General features: G+C 38.5%; 1 long non-coding RNA gene across 8 annotated transcripts in view; it reads right to left on the bottom strand.

Moving 5' to 3' along the window:
• Positions 1 to 20538, bottom strand: part of LOC143174703 (uncharacterized) — a 94800-nt gene that overhangs the window by 73794 nt on the left and 468 nt on the right. The window contains exons 1-2 of one of the 8 annotated variants that reach the window (XR_012998924.1): positions 10040 to 10090; positions 9424 to 9888 (exon numbers count right to left, since the gene is read on the bottom strand). The exons of 5 other annotated variants lie outside the window; for them this stretch is intronic. This is a non-coding gene — a long non-coding RNA (uncharacterized LOC143174703). Of the gene's footprint in view, positions 1 to 9423; positions 9889 to 10039; positions 10091 to 17232; positions 17517 to 20538 lie in introns of those variants that run through there. 2 more of the 8 variants (XR_012998922.1, XR_012998923.1) reach the window with 2 other exon arrangements.

Raw genomic sequence — 20538 nt, 5'->3', positions numbered from 1 at the left:
GCGTGATCCATAGAAAGAGGCTTCCCGCTCCGTATTGTGGTCAGGGACTGTCGAGGGGTTGGGCGGGACAGAGACGGTAATACCGCGAGAAAAAGGGTCGACCGCGGCAGTAAGAGGGAGACCGAGAACAACGCAAAAGGGTGGGCTTCGCCCGGCCTCACAAGTGGCAGCTTTTAATCTCTTCCTGGGATAACTCAACTCGAGTCCTGAATCGTGCCTCGTTACCAGCAGTTTAATTGCTTGTTAATGGATAATCGAAGTGTTTCACGACCCGCCGTGGCGGCGGCGCTGACCTATGGCTCCTTGCTCCGGACCACCTTGCCAATATTTTGTAACTTCTACACCGGCGGAATAAAGGGGATCACTGAGAGGCTGATCGTACTGAGTCTTACTGCTTACCGTATATTCAATCAGTTTTTAATCATTTTTTGCAGATAATAAGTTATAAATAAAATAAATATTGATAATTGTGTACTGGTGTCGTGATGGAATAACAGGTGACCAAAAATTGATTATCCGTTACATGATGCAAGTATATGTACACAAAATAAAATTGTACACCGGTTTATGAAACAAGACTGACATTTTTTTAATTAACTAAGTAATCGCATTACAATTTCCTTGAACGAATTCCTTTTCATCTTTGACTACAATATTATACGCATGTACGCGTTGATAATGATAAGAATACACCTACGTCGGGTCTTAGACAGTTTCAATAATCAAACAAGAGCAACGCAATTGAAGGCACAAAACGCGAAGTGAGTTTTTCGAAAAACACTAGAGCTTCGAACGTCATAAGAAAAGTACGCTCGTCGTTTATGTCGTCTATGAGAACTATCGGCAGCGCTGTCGTTTAGGAAATAAAAAAAGAGGAACACGAGGTAACCAGTATCCTTGTCGATCACCGACGTCCGTCTCGCTCGTGGCCTCTCTCTCTCTGTCGTATCTCTTTCCTTCTCGCAACAAGAGCCGGTCCTCGATCATCCTCTATCTCTCGTCAATGCGCGGCCAGGGACTTCCGCGATTCCTGAATAGAAATCTCCATGGTGGCTGACAATGCAATACGTGGACAATTGCATAGTCTAATGGATCCTGCCCCTCACATCATCGTAACTTATACGTACGTGTCGTTCGGTGAAAACGATATCGACAAACGTCCATTCCGCGTGTCTTCCCGCCGTTCGCAAAAACACGAGATCGACATTCTCTCTATGGCGGACGTGTCTTTCCACTGTCATCGTACTCCACCACGTCTCTCCCGTTCTTCTTCCTTGTGCCGTCGCTTCGACCCGCCGAAAAAACGAAAAACGTACAAACACCCCGTTCCCGCCCGGCTCCACCCCCTTCTCGCCGAGCTGGTCGGTTGAAAACGATCCTGTCGCGTCTGAGTGGCCGCCTGTTCCAAGTGAAAATTATCCCTAGCCGGTTTAGGCCAGCCACGTTATCCGCGTGCATCAATCAATACGATGCGTTCACGCCGAGTGAATAAATTAATTAGGTCGTACCGTTCTCGCGTCTACGACTCGATGCCGCGACCGATTCCGATACCGATTCAATCAAGCCGGTAGCGACCGAACTCCGTTGAAGTACTTAATCGCGGTCGATATTTATTCGTGCCAAGAATTAGTAGTGATCGGAAAGTGTTTATGATTCGATCGACGCTCGTGAAAAGCATCTCGTGAATTTCAGGGGTTGATAACGGTTATGATATCGGTTTCGGTTGTTGAAACAGTTATGGAGAACCGAAATAAAGGCATAACTGTTATTTTGTATCGGTTCTGAGTTATAGAGTTTCAGTTCCGGCTCTTCAGAAACGATATTATATCGGTTCTATAACTGTTATTTTTTGGTTTTGCATTTATTTCGGAGTGTAATAAAGAAATACAGAACCAAAATGTTTTAGAATTAAATAAAGATATACAGAACCAAAATACAGAACCGAAATGTAAAATCGACAGATACAGATATAGAACTGATACAGAGCCAATATAATATAGATTCCGATGAATTAGAATCGAAGCCAATGTAGCTCAGAACCAATATAAGTAATAATAGTTACCACTTTATTCCGGTTCTTTATAATTGTTTTAGTCAGAACCGGCATATAATAGTTTCAAACAGTTATTATTGAAACCTTTTCAAACCCTTGCGAATTTTAAAATGGAAGTCTGCCTTTTTTCGGCTTGGAATTTGAACTTCGTTCATTGAAACCTGAGATTTAGCGTGGGAATGTTGAGTATTACGTGTATGAAATAAAAAACAATGGTTTTGTGATTGGTTGTTAGAAAATAATGAACCTTTTCAAAGTTTTGTCAACCAAGTAGAATTCACGACAACAATCACCTCTTCTATTGAATTAACTAAGCGGACGGGTCAGTATATAGTTTCCTTTTCCTCTTATTTAAACACTCAATATATAATTTAGCTTCATCTCTTGAAAGTTTTGTACACCTTAAAAAATCTTTATTTGCAAAGAGTTAAAATCTTAGTCCTACGATGAATTGTGATACTAAAAAGAGACAAACTTGTATCAGGCAATTGTTTACATAAATAATTGCCCAAAACTGCATCTAAAAATCCGGCACTCAACAATAAATAAACTCCATCGCAGACGCTGGCTGGAATCGAATACACAAAGCTACCGGGCGCCAGAGCCAAGTAGATCGCGCCCGCTCTAAATAAAGGAAGAGACACAGGTTGGGACGGCACGGTGCTAATTGAACTATCAATCTTCATTAGAAAACGGCTTAATTACAGTACAAGCTCTCCCGGTAGCCCGTCCACCGTGAACGTCTTCCCTTCGCCTCCTTTTCCGCCGGTGCCCCCCGGGAAAGTTTAATAATTCCGAAACCTTGGCGAAGATATAAATCACAGAGAGCTCCTTCTTCTCCTAGGCAGCGTCCTCCTTTCCTCCGTCTTTCTCGCAGCACCACGGCCATAATTCGAAAAACTTTGGAGAGAACAAAAGTGAGGACTTTTGTTCCAAGTTTTAGTTCACCGTCCCCCTGCGCCCCCTACACCCCCGACCGCTGGGGACGCAGTGTTTGCGGAGCGACGCCCCGACAGTGTTTTGTTCGCTTTGTCTCTCTTCCTGTTAGGTATATAATGCCGTAACTGCCCGGGCCATCTCCGCGTTCCTCCTTCGCGTCCAACCACGAAACGAGAGGTTCCGAGTTTCCATCCTCCTCCCTCCACCCTTTCGTCACGTATCTCGCTTTCCACCGTAGCCGGCCGATTCCCTTTCTCTGTCGCTCCAAGTGGCCTAACCCAGGGAGACACGGCAAAGTACGCGAAGTATATACGCAAAATTGTCGAGGGTCTTTCGGCGTTCCTCTTGGCGGAAGAAAGACGGGAACGGGACGAAGCACCGCCTACGCCGCGTAGACGAAAGCCCGGCGAACAAGTTCATTCCGATTCTTCTTCCAAGAGAGCCACTAAATCTTCCTTATGTAAATACCTTAATTCGTTGACCGACCTATCCTTCGCGACTTGATAAATGGTACTGCGAATTGGAGCCAACTGATATTGGGACCGATGATAACTTCGATTCTTGGTATTGTCTTCTCGATATCGATGGGTTACGTTTCTCTCGAAAAAGGAGAGTTATATAAGTTAACTGTTTGCATTCCGAAAGTATTTCACAAGAAATATTCAATGTTTTCTGATGAGATGCTGACAATATATTTTAAAAGCAACTTAAGGAGAAATTATACATAGATTAAGGGGCAGGATTCCTTTGTTTCAATGTTTCACATATTAATGCATTATATCAGCGATTTTCAAACTGGGAAGCGCGGAGTAGTGCAAAAGGGTGCACGAAAAGTTATTATTTATAATTATAATTATATTTTTTTCATGTTTTGTATTGATATACGTTTTTTATCATTTCAAAATGTGTCTGTATTATTTTATGAAATGAAGCGAGCGCCAAGATTAAATTTTTTCAAAGAGGGCGTTGTAACATAAAGTTTGGAAACCACTGCATTATACAAAGGATGTTGAATATTAATGAGAGTGGCCATTAGTGTGTAAAAGATTAGGTTACAAACTCTTGCTTAAATAGTGAGTATATTACTGCAAAAAGGGACGAAACTATATATGACCTTAAGGGGCCATTAAAATATATAAGGGTATTTAGTGCGTCATTTCGCTTACACGAATAGAAGTCGTCAAGAGCTTTCAGTCAAGGAGGACCAATGAGGGGACTATCACGTGACCACTCGTGTCGCCATTGTTTTAATTTTAAGTTAACCATAATATAAGGAAGCGTTTAGAAACTATCGAATAAAAATAGTAAAGAACATTTGGGTTTCATAGTATGGTCTAGAAAAATGAGAAAATAAGAAATATAAATTTTTAGAGTTTACTAATAATATCACTTCGATTATACATTCAGTGGAATAAAAAGAACTGTGGCACAGTGTTTTAGAAACTAATCGTAATATTTTATCTACTGTACAGCTATAACAAGCATTACAACTGATTATAATCTTATATTAAAAAACGATCTAATAACTTTCGTTCAACAGTAGGTCTCAAATAATAATTGAATCATGTTACTTAATACAATTTGATAATACAGGATTCTTGATTACTATTGCTATTAAAAGTTTGTTAACCTTCGATAGGCCCGTGTGACTTTGAAGTCACCAATACATTGACATCTTGTTCATTTATCTCATTTTACATAGCAAAGTGGCGAATAAAATTAAATAATTAAGTAACTTAAACTTGTATACGCTCAGGAGTAGAAGTTCAACGTTATTGTAATTTAAAGATTACAAGGTATATTCGTTTTCATACAATAATTCAAACTATTAAATATATTGTTAATTTGTATTTACAGATTGATACTTAGTAACTTTATTCTACATAATATATTTTTTTACAGTCACGAAAAAAGATTTGACCTACTGAAAGTTAAAAAATCCTCGAGCGTCGATTGTTAACACGAGAACTACCGTAACAGTCAAAATTACTTCCGATTTTCTTATTTCACAGTTATTGATATCTTAAAAGCATTGAATACTGGAAATGATTTTAAAAATAAGTAGTTTTACTTGATTACTCTACTGAATACCTGAAGAAACTGAAATTAATTAACTGCTACAATTTTTGTAGGGATTGCCTATCAATCATATTAAATGCTCGATAGTACTAGTGCTAATCCTCAATAAACTGTTCTATACCTGCGGATAAATAATACGATAATCTTATTCCCAAAATGCTACCAATACCCATCCACACCCCACTTAAAGAGACCACAGGCGATTGTAACCAATAAAAATCAACCATAATACCCCTAAACCGTTAGATCCACTCGGAACAACGCACGAAATCTGTCTACTACACACAAGATGCCGAGATCTAAATTACGTCTTGACGCGAAACTGATTCAGGCGGGGTTCCCGGAACGTTCCCGTGCACCGGGATTCACTCGGGCGGCCATTGTGCCTTTCGATTCGCCGTATCCTTTCTCTGTCAATCAGCCGGGCGGAACCGACAATGGACGCACGGCGACACATTGTGTAATTCGAAATGAAGGCGACCGTGGCCTCCGGGTATAATTGTTTCACGACAGGTCCCAGCGCGCACCACGGCCCTGAGCATTAACGTCGAAGAACGGACCGCGCGCCCGGTTTCCAGTCCCCGGACAATGGGGACCACGACGGTACGCGTGGTGTGGCTGGATATCTCGTTACACCGTAATCGAGGAATAATCGATCGCAAAGTTGTAGCACAAGGCAAATTGCTGGGCGTGGTGAGAACGATCCAGGAAACTCGAGAGGGCGAAAGACAAGGGCAAAGCCGAACGAGGAAATCCGAGACTTTTCTTCCTTTCCTCTCGCGGATCCCCGCCCTCCCCTCCGCGCTTCTCCTCTATCCACTGTCCCTCTAACCGCATGTACCTAAACGCTCTTTATTTTTTCGTGGTCATGTAAAAAGGTTTTATTCAGACCCGTGTTATTCACCCTCGATCAAGCTGGGACGTGTGTTCTGGCTACTATCGCGGAGCGTAACAAAGATTCAGTTTAGGAACGCACGGATCCTTGAATTGGGTTAATTGGAGGACTGAGAATCTCAGATAGGTCGTCTTCTTTTTTTTTCTTTTCTTTCTTTCTTTCTCGTGCAAGATGTAGCAGCAAAGGAATAAATGAGTGCGATGCGTATTGGGTTCCCGTCCATCGGAAACGAAAGATACGTGAAAAAGGTTATAAAATACTATTTAGAAATCAGGTCATCGGTACGTTACGTTAGTCTTATTATGTACCGTAATTGGTTATCCTGCTGCGCTTCTGTTTCTTAACACATTTATGATCGGTCACGAGTCAACTTGTGTTTGCACCTACATTAGACATTTCAATTTTTGAAACGCAGGGCAATATAAAATATTGCAAAAGCAAAATATTCAAAGTTATCGAAAAGATATGTCCAAAGTTTCATTACAATTCATTTTATATATAAATAAAGTATATTGAACTTTATTTAGATTGTTTCTTTCGTATTTAATTACGGAATAACATCCTATGACATGGGATAGCTTCTGCATAAAATTTCCGATCAACAATGTGTTAGAAGACATTCCGATCGCGGGGATCAAATTTAAAAGTTTCCGAAACTTGTTTTGAACCCTTAAAACTTTCTTCATCTCTTTACAGTGCTTACATGGAATGAAAAACTTTTAAAATGCTCGTTAGCTTATGTGCAATGCAATATCCTATAATATTTTATAATCAATTTTCTTAATATTCTCAATATTACATAACTCTACAAAAAACTTAACGTAACAAGAAGAAGGTCTAGAAGTCTAGAAGGTTCGACTTTGGATCAAGTCGCCTCGAAAATTGTGTGAACGAGGATTAAAGTATCGATCGGCTCAGTTAAATCGCCGTTAAGAAGAACATGATCCTTGTGGACCGAAAAATGGCCACTGCAGATGCTGGGTCGAATCCTACCAAGGGAAAGAATACTCTTAACGATTCCTTGAAGCTCGAAGAATAGAAGCAAAATGCTTCTGATAGGTTCGAATCAGGCGTAATCTACACAAACAAGGGCGGGAGGCAATGGAGAGAAAAAAAAATGGTAACGGATAATCGGAAGTGGAAGAAGTGCCCGGAGCGTGGCTTTGCGCGATCCATGCGCGCGGTGGTTATCGGACGAGAATGGACGCGTTGTACTGGATCAGACCGCACAATGAATCCGATCGGTGAAAGGGTTTTGCAATCGTACCCACGATTACCGGGCGTATCTGCGGGGGATACAGGTACGTTTAGGCACGGCTCCTTTCATAAGTGCCATTATAAGTGCTATTTGAGTATACCTACACCCGCTTTGTACGCGAACTTCGAACTAGTCATTGTCCTCTCGTTATTGTTTGAAAGGACACGGGATGACAACCGGCGACGGTTAAACCGCGTCCCCACCCTCTTACACTAATGCGACGATTTTTATGACGTAGTAACCGTTCCGTTTCATGAACGCATGTTATTTTGGCTAGTAATGATCAGAATCCGAATATCTGTATAAAAATCTCTATTGTTATACAATTTCGGCGATTAAGATTTCTGATGTAATTAAATGTGATATTTAGTAACATTTTTAAGTCACTCGCAAATCTTACTTGGAATATTAAATCGTTATAAAATCATTGAATTTCAATGGCGTAAATTATATTAGAAGATATTAATTTTCGAATAGCCATTCCGAAACTGAATTGTTATTAAATTTTGGTTCTTGCGATATAAATTTCATTTGATTGACAGGAATAATCTTCGACCGTTCCTCCTTTTTACTTTTTCCCATTCATAACGTTTTTAATGGTTTGTCAACATCTGAGACTCCCTAGAAACGCATTCCTTTCACTTGATCCTTTTCATATTCCAAGAAATAAAATCGAATTTAAGAATAAAAAGTTCTCTTTTTTCTCAAATAACAAATTTAAACAAACCTTAAAATATTTACTCCCTAATTCAGTAATTTTTTAAAACCTAATCATTAATCCTTAATCTTTACAGAAACAGTCCTGAAATAATAATAATTCTGTATATTTACGAAACGATATTTCTTCAAAAGCTATTGCCAACTGTTGCATTAAAAATTACAAATTAACGACAAGAGGTCTATCTAAAAGCTAAAATCACCAATCCATTCGCGCCGCCATTACAACGGCGAAGCAGAGGAAGGATCAAAAGCAAAGAAGCCCATTAACCCCTTGCTTTACAATAACGTGTCAAACTCGTAGTGAAGATTTTAAACAGAATTGAACAAACATGAATATTACTCAATTCTTTTGAATTCGAATTAAATATTATTCTTCTGTTATTAATTATTATACTTTGGAATAAACCTTAATCTGGAATATGCTTATCATTTTATTATTTGTCTTAATAATGACAAAGTAATGATTAATTAACGACAAAGTAGTCGTATCGATCATAGTTAAGAAATAAATCGTACGACAAGGGGTTAAAAAGTAATGTGAGAGACTTCCGTGATGATCTGACCCATCGAGCGCACGAGGATGCGTCGCTCGAAACAGACAAAAGGGTTAAACGAACTATAATGGTCCTCGGATAATCATCTAGCGAACTCTTTTCAGATTAATTAACCATTCGAAGCAGAAGATCAGAAAGATAAACGCGACGGGTCAGAAGATATGAAATTATTTACCGTATGCAACCACCTGGACGTATACACATACGCGCACACGAAAATCGTGCAACCCCCCTCCGTCCTTTGCTTCTTTTCTCGGTTTTCATTCCCGTTCTGTCTCTTTTCAACCTCTCCATTGTCTCATGCAATCTATACACACGACCTAGCTCGATTATTATACTAATATCATCATCGTGGTGTTCATTGCGGCGCATCACCGTCCAAAATGGGCTTTTCCTTGTTCCGAGCATGATTGTTCAGGCACCGATCTCAGCCAATAGAAGCGATACGGGACGGGGGTTAGTTTTTCGCCTCGTTTCAAGCGGCGCGCGCTCGCGCGATCAAACGGGACCCCTCTTCTTATCCGTGAATCTTACCCGGCACGGTTCAGTGACTTTTCGGGCACGGAATTTCGGCCACGGGACGCCAGTATCTATGAAACATGGATTCGCTGAGTGTACCGTGCGGTTCAATTCGAGTCGGACATGAAAGAAGCTGAAGCCTTTTCAAATCAAAGATTTTTCAGGCCGAGATCTTGATTGTAGTCTTCGAGTATGTGCTACCGGAACGGTCGCTATTTTGTAAGTAATGCCTGTGTATTAACCCCTTGGTTTATGATGTCGCGTCAAACTCGTGACGAAAATTTTTACTTACTTCTTTTCTGAATAAATTAAGCATCATATTGTGTCGTATCGGTCCACGAACTATGGGACTTCATGATCGGGTTTAGGAATAACGAAATAAACTAATGATAGTAGACTCCGGAGAACAAGTTTCTTTACTGTAAATTACAACTGGTTGGACCTTCCCAAGACAGACTCGACTGTTCGTGGTAAAGTTATTTCGTCGAATGTCGAAACTAATCTGTTTGTAACAGTCACAGAAATGATTAAGGAAGATTCGCTTGTAGATGTGATTTGGAAAATGGTGGAAGTGGAAAGGCAAATTGCTGGAATGAGAAGTGGAATACGCATGGTTCGGAGTAGACAGAATTTACAATGTAATAAAACAATCCATCGGTGGTGGATTTGGAAGGTCATATGAAACTAAAAGTCATATAGACAGTTGATACATCTGTACACGATCCGCAGTTAATGACCATTGTGGTCGATACAGGCGATCATCTTTTTCCGGAGATTTAAGTATGTACCTGGAGTAGATAGGTCGCTTCACCTTTCAGCATGAGGATTTTAGGAGGAAACACATAATTCTTCTATTATCAATCGTTAACATCTGGAATAAAGGTAGACACAGAACAAATATCAAATTCCATTTTCTTTAGTAAATTATTAACAATAAAGTAACTTTATGAAGCATTAATCAAGCACGATATTTATGATGTAATAGTTCTTTAAAAAAAGTGGGTCATCCCTCCCCGACTTACCCTAATGATAGCGCGTCACATAAAAAATAGCTCAGTGTCATTACTTTCGTGCATTTATCGGTCCAAGCTTCAACAGTCTAGGTTAATAGAATGAGTAGACACAGTTTCCATATATTACAGCTCATCGAAAATTCTACAAATTACGTCGTCGTCAACTACTGATGAACGGCGCACAACGCGTCAAACCACTTCGGAAACCCTCACCCAAAGGAATCCGGTCAAAAGGCGTCACAGGGTTCATCTTATTTTCATTAACACTTTAACTGGCACGTGACCCGAATTTGGCTGACACCATTTTCCACATAAACTTAACCCTTTGCGGACGAGACTGTCTTAAAACTTCTAAACTTCTAACATTTTTTTTAATAAAAAACTGAATTATGCATCGAAGTCTTAAATTTCTAAAAGAAAAACAAGCGCATGACAGTCTCTTGTTAGCTGAGTAATTAAATTATTCATTTGCAGTTTTCGATTTTAGATATTGAAGCTTATAGTCGCCATTATGACGCCATTCGACCGCAAAGTGTAAAATATTAATTTTCTTAGTGGTGAATCGAAAGAGTTTCATTGGGTGTACGAAATATAAGAAAGATAGTAGAGCAAGAAGAAGAATCTTGACCTTTTAATTTTTGCTTTATTAACACTAGAACTACTGATCATTTAAGGTATACTGGGGTGAATCAAATTAGTTCAGATTTAACAGTATGAAACTACTAGTTAAAACTTAGAATGAAAGTTGTTTTCATAAATTCGTTATTAATACGTATTCAGCTTCAAAATCGATAAAAAAAATGTTTAAAAACTTAAAAATCTTCGTTTTATAAGCAAAAAACTGAAAAATCAGAAATATCCAATTCGCCCCAAATTTAGGGTTGATACATAATCCTTATAAAGATTATAACGATACATTTTTCTCGATTTCTTTACACACTCGTCGTAGTATTTAAACAAAACTAGCCATTTTCAAATCATTTCGGATATTAAATACTTTCAAAGCATCAATAATTGAAAAACAAGAAAACTAAAATCAGTCATTTCGACAGGTACGGTAGTTCTAGAGTGAAAAAAGCTGTTTCAACTGAATAGAAGCTTTGACAAGCGTTCACTTAGCAGTCGAAGTGTTAAACACATCACACGTGTCGGGTGTTTCGAAGAAGTCGAAAAGAATTTAACAGTCACAGGTGTATCAACCAAAAGCGAGGTTTCTTAACACCTTGGACGTTTCATGTATAACCCTATTATTCCGTGGAACTGGAAGATAGGGGCAAGGGGTAGGCGCTAGGTGCGATCTTGATCGAATAAACGCGGGCAGGGTGAAAGGAGAAGAAGGAAGGTGGTTCAAGGGGGTAAGTTCCCCGTCCAGGATTCTATAATCCGTACCATCTTTATCGTCAAATTCTGTACTCGTGGACCGATGCCTCGATTGCGCAATCAAGATGGCATCGAGAAAGGCATCTCTCGCCTTCGACTCAAACTACCAACAAGTATTTCAATATCCGCTCCAATATATTCCCATCGACCCTATAAACGTGTGTGCAGTTATATTGGATTCCCTTCCACTGTCACTTCTCTCTCGCCCTCTCTTCGTTTCTCTCTCCCTCCCTGTCGTCTTATACCGTCCATCTTTCTCTGTCCCTCCGGCACTCTCTCCTTCCCTCCCTCCCGCCGTCCAGGACTACCTTCCCCTCTCGGTGATTCGTTCCCGTTCGCGCCGGTTTTGCCTCCCTTCCTTCGGGGTAGATGTACCGGCCTGAACCAATCGGCCCTCGACACACGGACGCCCGAACACGTCGAACCGCTCCACCTCCCCCCTGTCATTGTGTAAGGTGTGCGTGTGCGCGCGTATCCACCCGGAGGGAAACCGCATTTAAACGTGTTTGGTAACCCTGTAAAAGATTCTCCGTCCCCGCGTTCCACACCGCGAAGAATGGGGGGATGCGATCGCGAGCCCGGGAGATGTGCGATCGACATGACACCAGCTATAAACGATCCACCGGGAACAGCAATCGTCGCGCGGAACCTTTTAACCCTTTGCACTCGATAATTTTCCGCTAGAAATATTCGACGTTTTCCAATGAGATATGAACAACGTTCTTTGAAACCAACCAATGAGAAAATATACATAAATCGGAAAACAAAACTATTTTATTCTAATATTTCATATATTGATGCTTCATATTATATATGACTTTATAATGTTACTATATCAAATCAAGTGGCGAGTGAGAGTCGTCTCTTGAATGCAAAGGGTTAATTTCTTCGTTACCGCTCAGTCGTACGATCTGCGACGATGCTACCCATCAGGGATTGAGAAGGTTCCGAAAATGACTGTTTGAAACTGTTATATATTGGTTCCGGTTTTGAAACAGTTATGAAGAACCGAAATAAAGTGGTAACTGTTTCCAACCTCTGCTACCGATACATTGAATCCTTTTGCACTCGAGAGACGACTGACGGTTGCCATTCGATTTGACATAGTAACATTATAAAATTCTATATTTGATATTAAATTTTATGTAATATAGGTAATTAAACATGAAATATTGGAATATAATAGTTCCATTCCTGAACTCGTATATTACTTCTATTACAATGCAAATTTACTTGTTTTATTAGGAAGTTATGAATGTATGTAACGAAAAAACTTTCAAGTGCAAAGGATTAACTCGTTCGTATCATGATAAAATGATGTATAGTCCATTATTGAAAAATTTCATTTTCTTTTTTTGGGTTTGTATGATTAATGTGTACAAATAAGGAAATACTATTGATCATAATATAAAATCATAATGGCAATGATATAATGATATAGCAATTTATTGTATTCACGATTTATTGTAAGAGCGTATTCATACACTAATGATGCAAATTAGATGAGAAGTAGGTTAACTTTTTAACAATTAAACGATAGAAACTTATTGTAACAAGGAATTATAATTGCATTTCTTTTTTGCGATGTTTCGATGGTGGATAAGTCAGTTTGGAGAATCAACTGTTAAGGTTTAACGGAAATAATATTTTTGGTTTGAAAGTCTTGTTTTTGTAATGTTTTGTAAGCATATCAACCACAAATGAAACTCGTAATGCTTAGATTATTCATATTTCTTTATTAACGATCAATGATCAACAAGATATCCCTTGTTTTAAATGACAAAATTGGATTAAATTATTCTTAATTGTAAGATTAACAATTTATGAATAAGAGGCGTTTAATAAAAGTTTGTTATAAATAAGAAACAAATATCAATAACAGAGAACAATTACTTAATACCTTGTCTTAAGGTTTCTTTCATAAATGGTCTCAGGAATCGTATCATATTGTTTTAACAATTTCCAAACGAAAAGAAGTTATATTTATTGCGATAATTTAACACATTGATACAATTAATTTGAACTGGGAACAAAGATGCTAAGCGACATAAGGAAGGCAAATCATGTGATGAAATCCAACATTTATCAGGAAAAAATAAATAATAAAAAAGAATTTAAAGTTTACTGTAACTTAAATTTGAAGAATGTGCTCCTAAACCGATATAGTAAAAATTTGTGCATTTAAATAGCAATCAGTATCCGTATAATATGCATAGATATAGTTTCTGGAATGTCGAAGTCATATTGAGAATGTTCACCCGCGAATTCAATTTGGATTTTCAACATCGCAGCGATCGAGTCTGTCAGAATAACTGCAAATCGATCTATGAGTTACGATCGGAATTTGATTACCGTGTAAAGTAACGTCATTTGGTTCTTAAATAATTTTTAATTAGTTCTATTTGATAACTGACTAAGCATTGTTGTAACTAATTTTTTGATATAACTAATTATTGTTACAAGTCATTTACTGATATAATAACTTGTTTATTAATATAAATAATTTTTGTTATAACTCATTTATTGATATAATAACTTATTTGTTAACATAACTAATTATTGTCATTATAAAAGTCTAAATGGGCGATTGTTACGAGAAACAAATATTTTCCAAGATTTTCGTGATTTTTCACCGGTGTGCGACGCGCAATCCGTAAAGCTCTTTCTTTCTTCTCGAGTTCCTCCATTCAAGAATATCGACAGGATACAAAATGTTATTAGATAGCGTACAGCGGCCCGGCGGATGATATCCTTTGTTGGAAACGGAAATTTCTTTTCAGCGGAAATTGAATGGAAGATTTCCAGGATTCGTGGTATTCAATTGCGCCTGGATCAATGGGGCCTCTCGATGAAATATTAATTAGAAAAGAACATAAACGCGCGAGGACTGAAAATACAACAGAATGTTCCACTTCCGGTATATCAAAAAGCCATGTAAGTAATGCGGACTTAATAAAAATTCTAGTTCCTTCGACGTTGTTTCAAATTTAGATAAAAAATAATCAAACGTATCGTGGGAGTATAGATATATTTATAATAAAACAATATTAAGAGAATACACCGACAGCGACAATCGAAAAAGAATTTCTTTATTAACCCTTTGCGGTCGGGAAATTTCTCAGGCGGGAGTATCAGCAGTCGGGACAAATTTGGCTTTTCGGAATCATTTTTTCCCTAAGTGATTTGAGGCAAATATATGCATATTAAAAAACACAGAATATGTTGAAGCTGATCTATAGTGTTTAGTAGTATTTATACTACACGAAAACAAAAAGTTTTAACTTTTGTAATTTTCCAAAGTATGGCACTTCTCAAAACAATCACCCATATGAAGCCCTGGCTTCCGAGTACAGGTATCACAATACATGCGTGTTTCTTGTCTCTTCTCTGGAGTTTTCCTGTCGGAACATACGGTACAGTCTTTTTTGTTTCCCGAACAAATTATACGAAGCTGATGATTTAACCTATTGTCTACGGAAAATGTTGATGGTTGCGCTCCAGATCTTGTTTCGTGCCGGAAATTTCCTACCAACTGATCAACTAAGCATTTCACAAAATTTAAATGTTTTAGTGATTTTTCGTTGTTGTTTTGTACATTATGTACGAATTAATCACGTACATCTCCATACCCCAAAAATCATGAATAAGATCATGTCGTCACACTGGCGACGCCGACTTCTACGACAATTTCAAAATGTCGCCACTGTGGCGATCCTGACCGGAAAGGGTTAATTTAAGTACTTATACTGTTAATGAAATTGAACCAGAGTCCTTGAAATATATTTTAATCATTTTTTTAATAAAATACAGATCATCCATTTTTAGCATTCCCCCCAAACGTCCTCTTAATAGGACCTCTTTAACACTTTGACCACGATGTCACTCGAATTCGAATGATGTAATTTTTTATAGAGACATAAAAATAAATTTTCTCAGTAACATATAAAACAAACCGAATTCTGTTAGATCAATAAGATGCAAGAAAGTTTAAAGAGTAAGTGTTGCGAAAAATCCTGACTTCCCAATGTCTGTTTCTTTAGGAAAATTGCTTTGATCGTGTACTGTGTTAACAGTGGAACAACCCAGCGTTTAACATGATTAATACGTAATCCTTATAAAATTTGTAACAATAGACTTTCTTCGGTTTTTTCATATATTAACTATACTATTGAAGAGAAACTATTTGTGAACTGTAAACTGTGGAATTTAGTTTCAAACATCTCTCATTGTGCGCACAGTAAAATCTAACAAAGAAGTATATACTCGTCAAACGCAGGGCAAGTCCACTTATAGTATACTTCAACGAAAAACTAAAGCAAAACGAAGAAGAATTACATATGTATCTGAAATGATAATTAATTCATCGTGATCAAAATTAATATCATTTCGAATTTTAAGATGACGTGTATACTCGTCAAACGTAGTTAACTGATTAATACGTTAAACGCCATGGGAATAACTGGTGACTCCCAACCAAATTAAGTTACTATAATTTAGTCAATTAAACGATGATGATTATTTTAATATTTTTGTATTATAAATAATACTACCTAATGCGGTGACGTTCGACAAATTAAACGTGCAATAATAATAAAACGGTTCAATAAAATAATTTGATATTATATTTCTTTCATTTTGCGTATTTTGCTGTGTGAAATCGTGCGGCATTCAACGTGTTAAAAGAAACGAGACTGTCACCAACAGTTTCGCCGATCAGGCATCTCCGCGTGCATCTACATTACAAAAACGACGAGGATTAAGAGGCGAACGGGAGGGGAGAGAAGATAGAATTCTCGAGCGCGAACGATTCTGTCGAACGGAAATGCAATTCGTGGCGGTAGTCGAGTCTCAGCTCGAGTCGACAGATAGATAGAGTCAAGATTCAATTAGCTCTAGCTGTCAGCTGCATGATACTCGTCGATTCAATACACCTTTCCTGTTCGTGTAGATCCGCACATGTTTCGCGCGCGCGCGCTCACGATATGTTTTCCCGGTATTTACCAACACGTATCCACCGTTGCTTCTATGTATGTGTGTTCGCATCACGAACGCGTTTCAGTCGTGTATATATAACGTCATGTGGCACGCGTGTGTGCGCCGAAAATTAGCCGAGCAGCAGAGCGAGCACGGTGAATTTTGGAAATGATTTTGCGGAAGCGCGAGAGTGTGCATAAATTTTCGACGAGCTCGATTTCACCGAATAATGAGTCCGACCATCTGTCGTAATGGAACCATCGACGATATTCAAATATTCCCGGCTCGCGATTGCGAATGGGAAAAGGAAAATGTTTTCGGGCATCGAGGCTCTGTTGTCATCCATCGGACGCACGACGTTCTACATGTATTGTACACTCATGTATACACGTTAGTACATACACAAATGAATGCACTGACCAATAATAACTCCATTTACACGGTTTCAGTTTGGCCAGTCAAAATTATTCGAATTAATACGGAACACGAGTTACATATGTTTTCATGAATTCTTGTTTACACTGATGTTCGTATATTTTTCGAAAGAGTCATGAATACATTGATAAAATTTAGTCACGCGTGGATTTCGTTGGAATTTATAAATACTAGCAATGAAAAGTACTGTACTAATAGAATCTGCTCAATTACAAATTCATGAAAACTCTCTTTGAAGGGTTAATGTAGTAGGCCTGTTTGATAAAAGTTTCTTGCTGCAGATATTAAATTTATTCGCACGGTGACGCGATATAAAATTTAATTAATTTTTAAGTTTTACAATTATGTTTTGGTGTCACTGCAGTAGCCAATAGTAGTCACTGGTATAACCAATTACATAGTAAGCGCGCAATTGACTTTGAATTGTACACAGGTATTATACATAAATAATAGGATACTGAAATATGTCGAAACGAGTCTGAGCCTTGTTTGGACAAGAAAGCTACTTAAAAGCAACAAAACTACATCTTAGTTGGCGCTCGTTTGCTGGAACACCATGTATATCGCCACTTCTCATACATTTCATTACGTAAAAATTTCCACAGGCCGGAACTTTTACTCGAACTTTATTTTCACGATTCACATTCACATTGTTAACCGCTGCCGCACTCCACCCCCTGTTGGCGAATCAGTACCTCTTGCCAAAACAAGAAAACCAAAAAAAAAGAAAAAGAAAACAAATAAAGCATAGTTGTACGCATGTATACGTACATAGATATATATAAATACATAGAGCGTCAACCGACCCCGGCGAATTGAATTCGTTAATTCTCCACGCGGTTTCGATTACCGTCGAGAAGCTGCGCCCTTTTTATTCCGATTTTAATTTTCCTCCGTCGAATCGACTCGGATCGGCGGGCACACGCGATTGATATAACGTTTTAACATCGTTTTAATTGATCGACCATTCGCGTGGATTCGAAGTAGGTAGCGAGGGAGAAAGGGGAGAGGGGCCTGTGATTGAGAATTGCGCGTTTCGAATACACGAAAGAATACCAGGGAATTCTGTGGCGGCCGGTGTGCGTGTAGGTGATGTAGGTATCACTTATCAGAGAGCGGGGCGATACCAGCCATTTTCAATTTATTTCAAGAGCCTTTTGGTGGCGAAGAAAAGAAGGGTGACTACCGCGGACTATACGCCAGTAGAATGATACCTATACAACGACCACCTTAGCCTTTCCGCCACCTCCGTTAGCTACCAATAACTGTACACCAAATGCAATAGTAAAGTGTTAAAGTTCATCTCCATTCGTGTCTGATGAAATATTGAAGTTAGACAAATATCGTACCGTTAAAACTTATCAAGATTCATAACTTACGTACCCTTAACACTTAATCGGCCGGTAGGGTAAAATACTATAAAAATGAAATTAAAAACAATTATTGAGTTCCTCAATGCGATGTTGTATCTTATATCTTTAAATTACAATATCTGTAGCATTAATTTCATTGTCTTTATGTAAAGTATAGAACTAAGTACTTACTTATGTAGTTACAGGCATTTACTTATCTATAGACAACTCTAACACGTTGCGCGATTTATAATCGATCGAAGTGACACATATTTCACAATCCTAAATTATAATAAGGAATAACGGACTTTTTAAAATATTGCTGATTTAACTGTATTTATTTAATATTCATCATGTTAAAATGTACTAGAAATCTTTATCCCGTGCTACTTTGTAAGTTAGAAAACTCTATAGGTACCTAAATGCATAAACTTCTGTGGTCCAGACTAGCATTCGAACGGTTTCCTTAAACTAAGAGTCATTTATAAAACTGTGACTTTAACTATAGAGAATAAGTATCTTCAACGCTAATAAAAGAAAATAGTAGTATCTTATTATAGCTCCATAATATATTATAATTACATAGTCGATTTCGAGATTCCTTTTGAATTGCGTACCTATATTTAAATTGTCAGAGGAAGAGTTCATACGAACAACTGATTTTTTTCTCTACCACCATTTCATATATAGTTAACAATATTCGCTCTTCGATAACATATTCTGAAATAACGGTCGAGTAGCTATGGGCTTGAAAACCATTTGAAACGGCCCATTGAAAAACCTTCTGATATTTTTGCCTCGTTAATTTCTTCCACGAACGTGCTCTTAAAGAATACACAGAGAATATATGCTCGCAAAATTAAATCCGTACAAGTGTGTATAGACGGTGGGGTAAGTATATGAGAAAAAAGCGTGGGACGAGAGCCATTTTAAAAAAAAAAAATAGGCTTGGGAACATTTCATTCCACATTTACAGGGAACATAAAATAATGAACGATAAATTATTCTATTCCCTCCGCTTTTTCACTTTAAATCGAAATTAATACCCTTCCAATAAAAATATTCTAATCTTAGTCGATTCTTATAGGTTTTATTTGATTCCATCGAAACGGTTTATGCGTATTAAATTGATTTAAATCCACAAGCATTGAACTTGATCCTACACAGCCTGTTTCCAGGTGCATGCGGTAAAAATAGTGGTTTCGTACGCATAAAATGCGAATATAACACAGTAAGAGAACGGAGGGGAGGAGGAGAGAGCCAACGAGAAAGCGAGAGAGGGCGTTGCGGCCGCAGAATTATTGAACCCCATTGCAAATGTGAGAGAACAGTCAGGGAACGGAGAGAGGGAAGGCGCGAGGTAACGTGGGAGGTAGATGAGAGCGAGAGAGTTGTAAAAATAACGCAGTTAATTAGCAGCAAACCACTTTAGCAAGCTCGAGCTCAGTGCACACACTGTAATAAGCAAAGAACAACTCACGGGCGAAAAACGCCCTCGAACGCGAGGCAACTGAAACGCGCCAAGGCCCAGACGAGTCTCCCGTTTTCTCTTTCTCTCTCTTTCTCCTTCACCTCTCTCCGTCCCTCGTCACCTTTTCGTTTCTGTTTTGCTTTTCTCCTCCTTCCTTCTTTCAACTCCCAGCTCCTCCCCATCACTCCGACTCGCTCTTTCGTCGCGTACTGTTTCCTCCTTTACCGGTCGTTCTAACCGAGTCGACCATAAACAACGGACGTTTTAACAATTTCGCTGTTGCACGCCGCTTCGAAACTCATTGTGCCGCGAAAAAAAACCCTGCTCCGCTCGAAGGCCCGTTTGTTTCGCGATTTACCGTCTCAGCCCTCGCAGAATTAATTTCGCTCCTCTCTCCCTTCAGCTTCCCACTCTTGCCAGCTCTGATGCCTTTTACCCCTCAGAGATGGTTGATGTGGGGCACTTTAATTGCCTGCTGACCGTTTAGGTGGAATTCGGAATACCTTACGATAATGTTAATATGGTAGAATAGTAGTGACTCCAATCATCTATTTAATCAGCCGCCTTAAATTTAAATGCTTGAAGTTTATTTTTTGTTTAATGAAATTGCATTGTTGGTTTATATATATACGTATTATAGTTGCGGATCCAATAAAGTTTACTACTTTAATGACATTTAATAAGGATATAGCTTTTTACATTTTTGTAGGTTATGTGTACCTCCAAATTTTCCAATTCCTGTTAAATGGAATAATAGCAATTGCACCCGAGAGTACTGGACTTGAAGAACGAAAAACATTGGAGCGTTTGCAATATGTACTTAAAGACCTCAACAAAGATATGGAAGAAGTTTTCCTTAGGAAAAAGAACCGCGAGAAACGTAAATGTCAGAAACT

This window comes from Nomia melanderi, chromosome 7 (genome assembly GCF_051020985.1).
Source record: "Nomia melanderi isolate GNS246 chromosome 7, iyNomMela1, whole genome shotgun sequence".
Lineage (NCBI taxonomy): Eukaryota > Metazoa > Arthropoda > Insecta > Hymenoptera > Halictidae > Nomia > Nomia melanderi.
The sequence above is the reverse complement of the archived record's forward strand: the minus strand, read 5'-3'. Positions and strand labels throughout refer to the sequence as shown.